This window comes from Triticum aestivum, chromosome 1B (genome assembly GCF_018294505.1).
Source record: "Triticum aestivum cultivar Chinese Spring chromosome 1B, IWGSC CS RefSeq v2.1, whole genome shotgun sequence".
NCBI classification, from domain to species: domain Eukaryota; kingdom Viridiplantae; phylum Streptophyta; class Magnoliopsida; order Poales; family Poaceae; genus Triticum; species Triticum aestivum.
This window is the reverse complement of record NC_057795.1, coordinates 308327093-308332611: the sequence shown is the minus strand read 5'-3', so window position 1 is coordinate 308332611 and position 5519 is coordinate 308327093.

Sequence of the window (5519 nt, the reverse complement as noted above, 5' to 3'; positions counted from 1 at the left end):
CGAGCTTAGCCAAAGACGAAGGCCCGCCTAGTGCGCCAGAGACCGAGGACGGGCTGCTATGAGCGGGTGCGGGTGCACGTGCGGGAGCAGGCCCGGTTGCATGAGCAGGTGATGGTGCGGTGGTGTTTGACGGTGTCCTGGATTAGGGGGTACTCATCACATCGTCTCCCAACCTCAGGGCAGTTCACTAATGGGCCACTTTAGCCAGCCCATGTCGCATATAAGGAATACTCCACAAGACTTGGCGCTCAAGCCAAGGACTCTCCTAAAACCCTAGGCCTCCGGTGTGTTATATAAACCGAGGCCAGGCTAGTCAATAGAACATCTCATATTCATTGGAACAATCTCGTGGTAGATACTTGTACTTTGTACTATCCCCCATATGTATACAATCAAAAGCAGGATGACGGGTATTATCTCTTCGAGAGAGCCCGAATCTGGGTAAAATCCTATGTCCATGTTACCATCATTTCAAGACACCTAGCTTAGGACCCCTACTACGAGATACACTGGATATAGAACCGACAGTGTTGTTCACCGAGTTGCTCCCGACGAAATTGGGCATGGGGAAATCATCTACAGTCTTATCTGGATCTTCCTCCGTCCAGTTGATGATAGTCGGGATCAAGTTAGTAGAGAAATCATTTATGCAGGCATGTACAGCTGCATCGACTGCCTGCTGTAGCAACTCATTTTTCTCCTGAGCTGCTTTCTTCGCGTCCTCAACTGCTTTTTTCTCGAACGCAAGCTTCACCTTCTCGTCGATGTCCACCTAACTAAACTTCTTTTTTTGCTTCTTGGCCTCAGATGCAAGAGGATACCTCAGATGCAGTCTGGCATTGGAGCTCGAACGGAAGAGGACACTGCAGCACGGCAACAACTTCAAACCCAAGGTGTGGCATAAAAATAATAAGACATTCATAAAGGCTGAAAACTTAAAGGGGGCTCCTCGGATACCCAACGTGTAAACTCTTCCGATTCACTTCGGCGATCCTCAAGATCGATGATGAGAAGATTTGTTGAACCAATTTTCAAGATCGACGACCGAAGATGAAGAACCGTTTGGAAGAATCAAGGAGCGTCCTCAACTTGAAGACCGGTTCAGGGGGCTACTGACGGTGTCCTAGACTAGGGGGTACTCATCACGTCATCTCCCAACCTATGGGTCGGGCCGAGGACCCTCAGGGCGGTTCACTAATGGGCCACTTTAGGCAGCCCAAGCCGATACAAGGAAGACTCCACAAGACTTGGCGCTCAAGCTAAGGACTCTCCTAAAACCCTAAGCCTCCGTTGTGTTATATAAACTGAGGCCAGGCTAGTCAATAGAACATCTCATATTCATTGGAACAATCTTGTGGTAGATACTTGTACTTTGTACTATCCCCATATGAATACAATCAAAAGCAGGATGTAGGGTATTATCTCTTCGAGAAAGCCTGAACCTGGGTAAAATCCTGTGTCCATGTTACCATCGTTTCAATACGCTTAGCTTAGGACCCCTACTACGAGATACGCCGGATATAGAACCGACATTGGTGTTTTCATTGAGAGTCGGCTGGGTGATCGTCACGGTTCGATTGGATCTTCAATTAACATCAAATCAAATGTTATACGTTCAGTTTATTTCATTTTGCATAGATCAATTTATTTGCAAATTATCTTCGTCGCCATGTCAACTCTTTTCATAGATGGGTTTTTGCTCTCACCTGGAATTCGGGATCGGAAGACAGTATTTTTCTCGTGCACCGCCGCGCAAAATGGTCTCCACGGTGCAATCCGTACGTGTGTGTCGAGCCGAGGCATGCATCCGACGTGCATCTTTTCTGCCCGCTGTTGTACTTTGGTGCAAGTGGGGGTGTCGTACGTGGAGATCAAGATAAGCAGTAACATGTATTGCTGGTTTTTGGAGAAATCAACAGTTGTTCGGCAACCGACAAGTCAAATCTAGCGCACCTACTTTGAGCCCATGGCTGCAACTTCACGTGGACGGACTATCCAAAGCCTACTTTTCTCTCCACAATTGCTATGTGCACTAGGAGATCATCAGGGAGATTTAACCTTTTTCTCTCTTTTTCTTCCTGATTTAATTGTCTTTGATCCTTACTTAATTATAAGCCTTAAAGGAAGTAGACTACTTCAATAAGCAGTTTGTCTTCGGATACATACTTATCAAAGCGTACATGATACTAATTGTTTCCTAATTTTTGAGTTCTGATCGTTGTGCAAGCTAGCTTTGAGAAGTGTTGCTCATCGTTAAGAGAGCTCTTCCGTGTCGCTTCAACCTAGCTATCTTCTCGACAGCCCGATTTGTCGAGCGCCGACCGACGGACATGTCGTACGCGAGATGGCCTACGTTATAAATTTGGGCATCGTCACACCGTCAGCACATCACCTCGCCATCATCAGTAGGTGACCGCCATGGCTCAATGGAAGTCTCGACCAACGATCAAGTGACATTTTTTCAGCTAGATCTGTTCAAACTATCTCCTTTGCAAAATCATTGCTGCCGCGTCGTACAACTTTGTTTGCAGACAACATGATCACACCCCCACGTGATGGCATCTAGAGTCAACATGGAGTACCACTTTTATACTAACTACATCACTCTTCCCGAGAGTTTGCCTCTGCGCAAGCTTTTTATCAGACTCCATGTTTGTCTACCTTCAGTTTAGCCGCCTCTCATATTACTGCCAGGTGCTCTCACTTTAAATTACATAGTGCGTACTATTTTTTCTCTGGGGAATTATTATCTCTGCTGGTGTTGTTTTTTGTGCACATGTCAGGTGACTTATGACTACAACGGCGCCGTTTCATGAATTCGTGTTTCGACATGCTGCCGCCGCGCTGCATGGACGACGTCGTTCCGACCATGCCATGTCACCACCCAGGTCATTTTTCTTAAGATAACATATTTGCACACATTAATTATGCAAAGTTTTTTCTTTTAAAAAAGTACTATTATTATTATTGGCTTGCACCATTTTATGTGAGTAGGTAACCGGCTTCGACTGCATCATGCTGTCGCCTCACCGTGCCGACATTGTCATCCCGTCTCCGTTGATAAAATTGTGTTGTTACCTTGGCATGCTACCCCGTGTCCACGACGCCGACCTGTTTTGAAGTGTGGGGGCTCAGGAGTCACCCGCCGACCTGCTCCATCACCTCGGCTAGACTGGGGGCTTCACCTCTCCAGAGCGTCCATGATGTGTCGCTACTTCGGAGGGCCGAGCTCCCCGCTCGGCCACCTTGGGATCAGCCTGGGGGCTGGAACCTTGTCCCGCAGCAAGCTCGGACCGCGTCATCAATGCCGAACACATTAACCAGCTAAGTCGCTTTCATGTTCAAAGTTTTAAATTTTTAATTTGTGTTCAGTTCGACCATGCTCACATACGTTGTTTGTTAAAAGAAATTCCCTTTACCCATGTTAACTGGAGGCTCTTAAAATTTATATGAGCCGTTTTATAGTAAATATGTTTTCTTCTTGGTCGTCACAAAGTCTTTTTCTACCGCTCCTTTTTTGACGTATGGTCAATAGCTGGATAGTCTGGCTTCTCTCTAAAGCCGCTCGAGTTTAGTTCGCTAAACTGGCCTCGGAGAAGCACTCCGCTTTCAGGATAAGGAGATTGAAGCTGATGCTGGCCTACTTGCAGTCTAGAGATCGGATGTGTCATGTTAAAGCACAACAGAAGCACATAAGACTTTAAGACCAATTTTTGAATTGGCACCAAAAACTTGATTTAGTTCGGACTTAAAGTTTTTACTGAAGTCTTTTGGTTTTACAAGCTTATGCCACTTTTAACCTATTTGGGTGTTCCCAACATAAGTCTTACAGTACAACGCCGGACACCTCTAAAACTTCGGCAATATCAACGCGGGGCTGTGACTAGAGCCGAACCCACCGAAAGCCAAGGTACTTCATGGACTCCTCGGCAAAAACATTCTCGGATATTGCTCTATATGCATCGGTTTCGAATTGTGTCTTCGGTCAATAGTTGGGTTGCCCGGCTCCTGTGCCTGCCTCCTATGTTCCGCTTTGTTCGGCTAGGTGTGCAAAGGGAGAACCAATGCGATTGTGCTTCCTGCTCAAATGGTTAAGTACCTCAGTGGAGAAAGCTGAAAACTAACTGTCATAATGGGCGTAAACTGGTCAGCGATCCGATGACGGTGTCAAACTATATATCGATACCGATTACCCCGTGTTAAACGATGGGCCATTCATAATATTGGCCGAAGTGTTAATGGCTAGACTTCGGTCGGTGCCGAACACTAACCGAGGTGTCATAGATAGCTTCGCGGTTTAATGCTCCTATGACTAAGTGAAAGTTATAATGCCCGCATATCTGATTGCCTCGTTTCTGCTAACACAACCACCTTCGGGCACCGAGACGTCGGCTAAGGGTTGTTTTGTTATTGCGGAAACACCCTGCGTAGCCTCTACAAGGGGGTGGAAGCCGACAATGGGCCACTTTCAACTGATAAACGGTCGCAACGGAGTCAAAATAAACATATCATCAGCGCTTGTATTTAATATACAAGGGCTGCCTTCCGTAATCATCATTATAAAGCCATAAATATGCATCAATTTTACTTAAGATTTTGGCCAAGCTGGGTTTCCTAGCTCCTGTGCTTACCCCTACATTCCTGATTGTTCGGCTAGTCGGTAAAGGGAGCACCTCTGTGATTGTTACTACCGGGTCATCTGAGTTAGTACCTCAGACTGGGTGAAGCCGAAAGCTGGCGATCTTAAAGGATATAATTGGTCGGCAACGATGGAAGTGAAAGTTTAGGTTCGCTAAAGACCACATAGTTCGGGAAATTTCCCCAAACTAAATCCTCAATATTTTTCTCCTGCATTGATCAGAGGTGAGGTTTCATGATCATGGTCGGCATGACAACCCAAAGAAAGGAACCGATAGCGGGACCATTTTCTTTGGAAGATGTTTCTTACATTAAATAGTAATATAACATTCTCTCCGCATACCTTTGTTTATAAAACCATATGGACGGATTGAAGGAAATATGCCCTAGAGAAAATAATAAAGTTATTATTTATTTCCTTATTTCATGATAAATGTTTATTATTCATGCTAGAATTGTATTAACCGGAAACTTAGTACATGTGTGAATACATAGGCAAAACATATAGTCCCTAGTATGCCTCTACTTGACTAGCTCGTTTATCAAAGTTGGTTATGTTTCCTAACCATAGAAATGTGTTGTCATTTGATGAACGGGATACATCATTAGGAGAATGATGTGATGGAAATGACCCATCCGTTAGCCTATCATTATGATCATGTTAGTTTTATTGCTACTGCTTTCTTCATGACTTATACAAGTTCCTCAGACTATGAGATTATGCAACTCCCGAATACTGGAGGAACACTTTGTGTGCTACCGAACGTCACAACGTAAAAGGGTGATTATAAAGGTGCTCTACAGGTGTCTCCGAAGGAGTTTGTTGGGTTGGCATATATCGATATTAGGATTTGTCACTCCGTGTTTCGGAGAGGTATCTC